This window comes from Chenopodium album, chromosome 3 (genome assembly GCF_948465745.1).
Source record: "Chenopodium album chromosome 3, dcCheAlbu1.1, whole genome shotgun sequence".
NCBI classification, from domain to species: domain Eukaryota; kingdom Viridiplantae; phylum Streptophyta; class Magnoliopsida; order Caryophyllales; family Amaranthaceae; genus Chenopodium; species Chenopodium album.
The window spans coordinates 35,487,189-35,498,459 of NC_137836.1; the positions used below are offsets into that span (position 1 = coordinate 35,487,189).

The 11,271-nt window shown below is 37.0% G+C and overlaps 1 non-coding gene across 1 annotated transcript; it reads right to left on the bottom strand.

Annotated features, from left to right (window-relative positions):
* Positions 1 to 7,428: 7,428 nt before the first annotated feature.
* LOC145625912 (small nucleolar RNA R71) lies at positions 7,429 to 7,534 on the bottom strand. Its single transcript, XR_014110806.1, has one exon. It is a non-coding gene; the product is annotated as a small nucleolar RNA R71 (small nucleolar RNA).
* Positions 7,535 to 11,271: the final 3,737 nt, after the last annotated feature.

Genomic DNA, 11,271 nt, shown 5'->3' on the forward strand with positions numbered 1-11,271 from the left:
TTTAATTTTACGACGGTTTTTGTACATTGCAAAACTGTCGTAATTTTTTAATTTTACGACGGTTTTTGTTTTTGTCGCAATATTACGACAGTTTTCTAGTCTGTCGCTGATTTACGACGGTTTTTGGCCAATAAATTGTCGTAATAGACATTAAAAATAATTGTAAATTTTTTTAATATTTGCAAAACCGTGGTAATCTGCGTCAGTTTAAAGCTGTCACAGAGTTGTTTTTTTCAAAAAAAAAACATACGGTATATAAATACCCCACAATCCCACACCAAACCCTAATAATGTATTGTCCGCCGATTCGTTACTCCTCTCCCTATCAGTTTCTCTCTCCTCTTTCATTTCTTTTCTCTTCTCACTTTCTCATATCATCTCCCCTCTCCTCCTCTTCTCTTTCCTCTCTTTTTCTTCCTCCTCTTTTTTTCCTCTCTTTTCCTTTCTCTTCTCTATTTCTCATCCTCCATTCTTTTCTTTCTCGTACTCCTCCTTCTTTCTACTTAATGTTGAGGGGTTTTTTTTAGTCAAATTCATATTTTTAAAGTTCAATATCGTGATGGTGAGATTTTTTTAGCCAAATTGGACCATAAAAATTCCAGATCTGGAGTTTTTATGGTCGAATTTGACCCTTAAAACCCAAAGAAGAGGAAAGTTTCGAAGGTATGTTAATTATTTTCGTTCATCTTCATTTGATTTTTATTTAATTTGTTAGATCTTGTTATTTTGTCATTTATTTTCGTTTGATTTTTTGTGGTATTTTTGTTTGAATTTTGTACCGTTTTTGATAACTTCTGTTATTTCATTAACTTGTTTGTTTTATTATTCTTGGTTTTTTTTATTATTTGATGTATATTTGTATTTCTTGTTTGATGTTTGTTATTTTTATGTATTTGTTTTATATTTTCATTTATCTTTGGTTATTATGTTGGGTTTTTTCTTTGATTTTTTGTTTGTTGGGGTTTAAATTTTAGATCTTAATGTTTATTTTTTTTGGGTGCAAGGTTAGGGAGTTGTCGGTGGTTAGTGTAAGGGGGAATTGTTGGATTTTAGATTTTTTTTGGTTTAATTTCAGATCTAGGGTTGTTCGTGGGTTTATGAGTTTTCTGGGCTTAATTTGGTGGTTTTGGGTGGCGGTGAAAAGTGTGTGGTGGCGCTAGGTGGTTTGTGGTGGAGGTTGGTCGTGGTTACGGGTTATGCGGCTGGGCTATTGTGGGTGAGGGTTAAAGGAGGGATGTGGCTGGGTTGAGGGGTTACGTTTTTTTTTTATTTTTTTTATTTTTTGCGACGGCTTTTAGCTGTCGCTAAAATTGGTGTTTGCGACAGTTTTCATGGCTGTCGTAGTTTGCGACGGTTTTTAGCTGTCGAAGATTAATTATTACGACAAAAAATAAAACTGTCACTGAAATTAGTAAAACCGTCGTAAAAAAGGTTTACGACAGTCAAACTGTCGCTAAAATAAAATTTTGCGACAACTGTGATTGCGACAAACGGTTTATGACAGTTGACTGTCGCAACTATTTTTTGTGACGATTTTTACTATTTTTGCGACAAATTTTGGCTGTCGCAAAATAGCTTATTTCTTGTAGTGATGCCTTTCTCTCATGTGGAGTTTATGGGATAATTATCACGAATCGTAAGTTTACCCATGCCTAAATTGGTCTACATAAACCAAAATGAGTTCAGGAGTGAGGGAACTAAAATAGCGTTCCCTTTAGGGGGGAATCGCTATCCTAGCCCTAGTACGACCTCTACTAGCTCTTCCTTTTTCACAATTTCATCACCAAACAATATATGCAATGCGATACCTAGTTGATTTTATTTACACGCATTAATCATGTAGGAATTACATTGCAAAAGTCGTTATTCTTATTTAATCACTATTCGTGAAAGAACAATAAATAAACAATATTCGCCTTGTCTTAAGTGATAAAACAACAATTAATTATTCAAATTCTAGTCTTGATTAACGAAAGAGTACTATGTGAATTAATTAATTAGAAGTTTGTTTAAAGTGACCAAAAAACACTAATTAATCAATTAAAGTTATTTAAACAATAAAGGAAAAGTGAGTTATATAAGTGCTTAGGAAACTAACCGTTCTTCTTTTATGTTAAATCTCTGTTTAATGTGTTTATGGACTTTCTTGCTTCTTCGTACCTTCAAGAGCTTCAATGGATGGATTAGGGTTGAAGAGTAGTTGGGAAGAAAGAGGGAAAAGTAGTATGATAGTAAGAAGGTTTGAGAGAGATTAGGGTTTTCAAAATTTAGGGTTTAGTATTATGATTTTTCTGTCCTCGTAATGCTGAACCTAGACCCCTATTTATAGGCGTAGGAATCTAGGCTAAGGGTTTTAGAGCCACGCCGTCAGGTGGCACGCGCGCGCTAGGTGCCACGCGAATCTCAATGAGTCGAGCGCGCCAGGCGCGCGCAACTAATTGAGTTACGCTGGTTTGCGGTTCGCCTTATACAAAAACGCGTTTTTAAAACTTCCATAACTTTTGATTGCGGAGTTGGATTAAGGCGTGTGAGATATCATTGGAAATATCCAAATGTCTACTTTCCAATGCTTTAGAATTAGGTTAAAATATGTTATGGATCAAAAGTTATGGCCGTTAGAGTGCAAGGGTGTCGGTTTTAAGGCCCGGTTTAGTGTTTTGATATAACTTCTTCGTTGTTGCTCAGAATTGGGCTTATAATATACCGTTGGAAAGCTCTTTGAAAGGGCTATCCATCTGTATAGGCCTTGCACGAGATTTTGATGTTTGGTTCATCTGTTTGGATCGGTTTTTCAACAATGTAGGTTCTATTGGATCCAATCATTGCATTTAACGCATTTTGGTCCGTTTTTAATCAAGTTTAAACATGTATGAACATGGTTTAGACCTAATTAGTAATCGGACAATGCTATAAGATAAATTGGTCTCAAATATGGGTTTTAACTTACTTTATAATTCTTTTCATAGTCCATAAACACTTCAACTTTGATCTAGCATGAATAACGGATTTTTATAACATCATCGCACTTTCTTTCGGGACAAGAGGCCAAAATTAGGTGTCTGCAAGGGTATATATATATATACAACACAAGTAGGGTTTGCTTGGATAAGAATATAAACCCTATATCTATATAGAATATTCTAGAATGATACAAAGAGTATAATGGACATCCACGCTATATTTCATAACACTCCTCCTTGGATGTCCATTATCGAAGATTGTGCCTCATTAAAAACCTTACTACGAAAAATCCTGTGGTATAAAAACATAGTGAAGGAGAAAGAGTACATCATCCTTCGTAATACGCTTGCAATGCTGCCTCATGAAAAACCTTACCAAGAAAACCCAATATGGGACAAAACCTTGGTCAAGGGAAAAAGAGTGCAACATGTATTTTCTCCCCCTGATGAATTTATAGCTTGAGATCTTCAAATGAAATGAATCCAATATAGTTGAGTATCTTCTCACATGACGCAAAATAGTATAATTCTTTGATCTTTGATCCTCTTAACTCTTCAAGTCTTCACGTGAACAAGTGAGTCGTCATATCACCATACCTATGATAATAATACATGTGTTCGTCCACACTTTATTCGAAATCTATGTTTAAAGTTGTCTTAACCATTATACTTATGCCTTCTTCTAGAGACTGCAAATAATAGAAATTGATGATCATTATTTAATCAAGCACTTCTTAATTATATGGCAACACATGATATTGTTAATGTTGTTTTTCAATCTCATATGAAATATGATATAACATATGTAATTATATACATTGATCATGGTTTTTCTAGACCATAAGAAAACAACCTCACGCATAAGTATATATCATGTTTCTTTAGAAGTTTGGTAATTAACTACACGATAATTTTTCTGCGAATGCAAATAGTAAATCTCACTAACTCTTATATACTCAAACTTCAGGTTGAGATGTCAATGATGTAGTCACATAAAATTTTCAAGAGTTTGATAATAATTGCAATATTCAAAAATTTGTAGGGCTTGGTATTTAAATACGTTGTACATAAGTTTTTCAGGAACTCTTCTTACATGATTCATAACATGCTATTAAATTGATGTTTTCAATCATTTCATCACAACTATAAGCCCATTGAAATATAAATATTTCTTTGTAATTTTCCTTCAAAGTTACAAATACGCCATACTATATTTTGAACAAACATTCACATATACCACAATTATTGTATAGAACTGATGCAGCAATATGAGATATAGAAACCAAAATATATAATGAGTAATGCATCTAACAACTTTCAAAGTATGCAATGAATAATACATAAACCTAGACTCACACATGCATATGAACATACATAGGATTCAAAATAACACAAAACACTATATAATGTGGATTTAAAAATCCATATATCATTGGACTTCTGGTCCTTGATAAACTTATGATGATGATCATTATATCGACATCAAAATGGACATATATTTCAGGTCCCTTATTCACTAGTCCATTATATCATGCATATGCATTATTTATCGGTTCCATCATATACCGGTATCATCATATAATTCCTCAAGGTACAATTTTAATTTGCATGCTATTTTGACAATGATATCTGAATACATTTTTCATTGGTACCATCATAATTTTTCTTACATCATAGGCCATCTTTTGTAATAATTCAGATATCTACACAAGTTCAAGGGTATTTCATACAACTGGTATTAATATACTATTACATTATTAAAAGTGTCAACTGCACTATCTTGCCATATATCACATCTTTATTTTGGAACCAATTATAAAATCTATACTTCAGGTGTAGTGATTCAAGTATATATAATTGGCAAGCTTTATCTCAATGTATACGCATGCATGATATGACCATAATTTATCTCTGTAAGATTCTAGAAGGGTTATAACGGTATACAAATCAAATCATATATGTGCAACATATCTTGATAACATATGGATGAAAGTTGGCTAGAAAACATTTCAAATTTCCATTATATATAGGGATCATCAGTTTAATTAATTTTTTCCAACTTACTCCAATTCTTCCCCTAAGTTGGTAAAATATCTCATATATAGGGGCATCATATTTTTACAGCAACTTAGTATACAAATTTGCAATAAAATTCATTTCATGGGAGGATCATAATCAACAAAATTTATCTCTCAGAAGAATTATATTAAACAAGCGTTTTGATGAGTGTCATTTATGGCACTCATTTGATTCTCTTTAGGGTGAAATTCATGCCATTTCATAGCTCTTTTCTTTAGTTTTTCCTTAATTTTACTCTTTATTTCTTTAGTTTGCATTTTCCTAGTTGAATTTCTATTTTTATGCATTTATTAGTTTATTTTGTTATTTTCTCTTTTATTTGCTTGTTTTCGTTCATTTATCAGGTTATGATCGTAATCCGAAGATTCTCGAGTCTTCTTCCCAAGTTTTACATCGTTTGAGATGCCTCTTGCCTACCACTTGAAGTTCAAGTTTGAATGATTGTATAGGCTAAGTCTTCTAGCTCGTGCATGCAAGCGGTGGGTACACAATCTTGGTGTTGAACCCATTATGGGGGCTATTTCGAGACTGCCTCCTTCCGTTTTCATCAACATCATCAAGTGGAGCGCACGAGGAAGAGCAAGTTGAAGGTGAAGAAAGCTGCCCTGCTCCCAAGAGTGGGCGCGCGCGACCATGGCGCGGCCGCGCCTCCTTCGGGCACGGGCGCGCCTATCTGGGTCTCTGTACCATACCTAGTTTTGCACGGCTGCGCTCCCCCTTGTAGTTGGCCGCACCTGTACGGGTCTATTTTGGACGATCTAACTAATTTCTCTTTGTTAGTTTTACTATATATAGACTTTCCTTCTATTTTTAGAGAGGAGAGTTCGTTTAGAATTAGAATAGAAATTTTAGATCATTTTGTAGAGAGAGAAACACTAGGCTGTAGAGAGAGAAATTCTAGATTGATGATTGAAGATTGATGATTCTAAGCATTTTCTCTACTGATTTAAAGCAAGTTTGTAAGGATTTCTTTCACTTTAATGCAATCTTTAGCTTTTGATTTCAATTGTTTTGTTGATTGTTCAAGTTTGATTGAATTTGTGATTGAATTTGTTTGATTAATATGATGATGATGAATTTGTTGTTTAGCTTAGTTTTGATCTTGATTTCCATGGATTGTGGGTAGTTTTCTTGCTAGGGGAATGGTGAAGCATATATGAGTAATGGATTGATGCTAATTGGGGGGAAATTGATGGAATAAATGTAGTGATTAAATTGGTTGATTGATTAAGTGCATGTGTGTGATTAATTGAAGAGTAGCTAACTTTGATTGTTGCACTAGATTGCATTGTAAGTTCACATTGATACGGACAATTGATTTGTGGCTTGCATTTGTCGATTGAGTTGGTTTGCGAAGTTCCTAGCTAGAGTCACTTGTAGTTGGCGCTGGTTTGACCTCTAGGAGATTAGCCTACCATACTCTTTTGATTGCTTAATTGATTTTCCCTCGCAACACTCGACTTAGTCAATTCCAATCCCAATTATTTGTATCCATTGCATGTATATGTGGATCCTAAACCCTAGTGTTTGATATGTTTGATTTCATCTTGATTGTTTGATTGTCTTAGAATATACACACCTTACTTCATTACTTTGAGATAGCTTAGCTTTAGCCTTAGCATTCACCTCCCATTCCTAGTGGTTCAACCCTCAACTTACTCCTATGCTAGTTATAAGGGTGTGTTGAGTGATTACAAATTTTATTTGGCCTAGGGAAGATTAGTCCAACGACCTAGTCTCAACCCTTGTTCAAAATGGCGCCATTGCCGGGGAATGCCGTAGTTGTTTGCTATTGTTGTTGAGTCTATTTCACCTAATTTCAAAAATACAAAAAGATTTTTCTCTTTAGGCTACAATTGTAGTCGTGCTATTGATATTTTCTTTGAGTTTTTGTATGCGTAGGATAAGAGGAAGGACTCTAGTGCCATTTGCTAATCGTTCTTCAAGTCGAAGCTCTCCAAGAGAGGAAAATCATCAAGAAAGAGAAAGGTGGATCGAGGAAGCATGGGAGCTAATCCAAGAGCTGCTTTGAAGGAGTTGGGAACTCTCGGTGCTTATAGATTTGAGAGTGGTATAGCTCCACCAACAACTCCATCCAATGACTTTGAGATAAGGCCGGCAATGATAACTATGATTGAACGAAGGCAATTTAGTGGTGCCAAGCATGAAAGCCCACTAAACCATCTCAAAGAGTTCGAGAAGTATTGTAATATCATCAAGGTCAGTGGGGTTTCTCAAGAATTCATAAGGCTCAAGCTACTTCTGTTTTCCCTAATTGGAAGGGCTTTGGAATGGTTAGACAAGGAAATGAAACCTAATTCCTTGAGAACTTGGGATGAGGTTACCAAGGAGTTTCTTTCCCGTTTCTATCCTCAAAAGAAGACCGCCGAGGCAAGAACTCTAATCCAAAGTTTCAAGCAAAATCCTAGTGAGAGTTTGTAAGAGGCTTGGGAAAGATACAAGGAGTATCAACGAGAATGTCCTCATCATGGAATTCCGACTTACCAAATCATACAAATTTTCTATGGAGGATTGAGCCCCCAAAGGAAGTCGTGTCTTGATGCCGGAGCCGGAGGCCCAATTATGAACAAGACCGGAGAAGAGGTTGTAGACATAATTGAGGATGTAGTTCGTCACTACATGGATTGGCAAGAGGAAGAGAGAGAGTCCATAATCAAGAGTGGCTCAACGGTTTATTCGGTTGATCATCTCAATGCAATAAATAACTTGTCTTCCCAAATCTCAAACTTGGGAAAGGAGATGACATTGATCAAAGCCAAGCTAGAGAGTGCCTCTTTGATTGCACCAAGTCTTCCCTCCCACATAAAAGGGAGAGGTACACCTTCTAACTCTACTCCTCCTTCTACCTCAAGTAATATGCCAAGTGGTTGTGTCTTTTATGATGTTTGTGGGTCTTATGACCATGACTCTTCTAATTGTCCAAATGCTTTTGAAAATTGTGATGATGTTGAAAAAAATGATTGTGAGCAAGTGAATTTTGTTTCCAATAATAACAATGGACAAGGATTTGATGGTCCAAGGAATTTTGGGAATAGGATTACTCACCAACAAGGTAGTTTTGATAACTACAACAATGGTGGTTATAAGAACCAAGGAAATCAAGGGTTCTGAGGTAACTATAACAATCAAGGTTATAGTAATCAAAACCAAAGCCAAGGGTATGGAAATCAAGGCCAATCTCATGGTTTTGGTGGCCAACACCAAAATTTTGGCAACAATCAAGGCTAAGGTAATTTGAACAATCAAAATAGGGGAAATTTTCAAAACAACAACCAAAGGGGACCCCCACCCGGATTTGCTCCAAGACCTCAAGGAAATGGTGATAATTCTTATGCTCAACCCCCATCTTCCAAGATTACCTTACAGGAGATCATTGAGAACCAAACCAAGATTTTGAACACTTACATGTCGGTGAGTGATAAGAATTTTAATGAGATGATGACACACAAAAAGATGCTTGAAACCCAAATCATTGAACTAGCCAACACTTTGAAAGATTGTGCTAGCCCTTCTTTATTACCTTCTCAAGGAGTTGATCCTAAGAAACCCATTTATTCTATCACCACAAGGAGTGGAAAAGTGCTTGAAGAGGGAGTTTCTAGGAATAGTGAGACGGATGAGAAGAAGAGTGTGTTGGGGTTTGGTAAGTCCAACTTACCGTGGAAACGACCCCGGCCCAAAGAACCACTCGCAATTAATAAAACCATAAAGCATAACAAATAAAAGGATAAAATTGGAAATTACCTTTGACGCGTGCTTCGCCCGACCTAATGGGCTCTTACTTGAAAGCTTTAGCTCCGAAAATACCGAGCCTCCAACGGTATCCACCCACAAAGGACGAACACCGACTTTTTAGGTCCGCTACCTTGGAGTTAGCAAGGTCCGACCAAAACCCGAGTGATTAAATGAGTTCAAAGGTTTTCACAATGGTGATGCCTTTTTCAACTCTCACTCAAGTGATTTTCCCAATACCCCAATTTGGGTATTTATAGGGAAAACAAGAGAGTGAAAAAGCTCTCCCATCAATGTGGGAGAATTTTATTTTTTCCATTTTATTTTAAAGCTAAAATAAAATAAATAATCAAACTGGTAATAAACTAACAAGTGGCAAGCTCATGAGAAAGGTTAGGTGAGGACCATTTGGAGGAGGGGGGACCAAACTTGCTCCCCACTCCCTCTCCAAAAACCGGCCAACTCATTCCTCAAGCCTCCTCTTACGATAAGCCACATGGCACCACACTTGGGCACCAAGGCACCCGAGGTGGGCTGCCATGTGCGACTGCCAGTAGGCCCAACACAAGCGTGCGGGCTGCTAGGCGCTGCTGGCCAGCAAGCCCAGCACGGCTTGTGCGGGCTGCTCGTGCACTCGGCCAGCAAGCCGCGCATCAAGGATGCGGGCTGCTGCTAAGTGCCGATGCTCCTTGCGCGCGTTGGCCAGCGCTGCTAGCATGTGCTGCTAGCATTGATGCGCTAGCATGCTCCAGCCAGCCTAGGCTTGGCTTGGTGCGCATGCTAGCCACCATGCTATACCAAATGCCCCTAGCACTCGGTTTGCTTGGGGCATTCCGATGCTAGGGGTATTTTGGTCTTGTTGATTTATTATTTTCGTGTCTCGTCTTTTATTATTTTGACTCGACTTCCGACGTTCGGTTTCGACGCTCTAAGCTCGAATTTCCGACGTCTAAATATTTAATACTCGGGCGACGAATTAATTTCTTCCGAATTAATTCGCCGAGTCGGTTCGTATATTTGCTAGGGTGTGACCCGAAGGGTTCAGTCAAGATTAAGCTGTAATATTAGTTATACATTAATATTACTGATCGGAAGTGGCCTCCACCCAGGCATTCCGATCACTTGACCTTGCTGAATATATTAGCTTTCTAATAATTCTGAACCCGCTATCAGAATAATACACTTGTTCGAAGGACACCATTCCTTTCAATCTCCCACTTGTCCTTCCGGACAAGTGAGAATTCAGTGTATCGCCTTTTTCCTATGTCTCTTCATGTCTTCTTCATGAACTATAAGGTAAGATTATTTCGTCATCCTTATTGCGTCCAGAAGTGTTTCTCGATTCCAAGTCCGACTGTCAATAAACATATGATTTCTAAAATCCATCCGAGCATGACCATGCATTTTTACAGTCTCGCTCTACGAGAGGCCTTGTATACAACAAAGACATCTTCCCTATTTTAGTAGGGGGACATTCCCAGTCTTGTAATGTAGTTCCTCTTACTGAGAGGACTTAACCGCCCGAGTGTTGCCGTTTGTAGACACCCATTTGTGTCTCCCCAAAACCAAACCCGGTGATGAGTACCTTTCACGTCGAATCATAATCGAATGAAGTGAAAGTGTGGAAAGTTTTAGTGTTGCGGATAGTTTTAATTTCTTTTCTTTTCTCTCTGTTTTTGAAAACCTATTTACAGAAAACAGCCAATCCAGTTTGGTTGGTCCATGTCAAGGGTCCAACAATGGTGTAGTTGGATGGGGTTTGAAAAGAGCTTTCCAACGATATATTATAAGCCCAATTCCGATGAATAATGAGGAAGTTATGGCCAAATTACTAAATTGGGCCCAGTTTGAGCCTTATATGCGGCCCAATGATCTAGAGGAGGGCCTAATATGGATTTATCATTCCTAATGCAATTAGGAATGGTTTTAGTCTTCTAGATTCTTCTAGAAGGTTCTTTTCATTCCTAGTTCAATTAGCATTGATAAATTGATTTTTGTTGACTTTTTGGAGTTTTAATCAGAATAAAAGAGTGTTTTTTTTTTTTTTTTTTTTTTAAAGAAAATACGATTTTATCCTCATGTACGGTCAAATTTTATCTGAATTTAGAAAACGCGTACAAAATTTGATTAGTGCCTGGCGCTAAGCCTGCGTTAGCGCCTAGCGCTAATGGTTAGCGTCTGGCGCAAACTTTGTTTTTTCACGTCGAAACTCTGATATGTTTTTTTTTTTTTTTTTTTTTTTTTTTTATCTTTTTGGCTGATTTTCTCTATAAATAGCCTCCTAAAACTCCGTTTTTAATCATCTACAATCACCAATTCTCTAATTCTCTTCTCTTTCGAAGCTAAAGCTCTCTTTCTCTCTTTTCTAAACCAACCTTTATACAAAATTCCGCATTAACAAGACCAAGAAACACCTAGCATTGTTCGAAGTTACCTTCGCCCAAGACGTGAAAGGTTTTAATTTCCGAGGGTTTGGTCC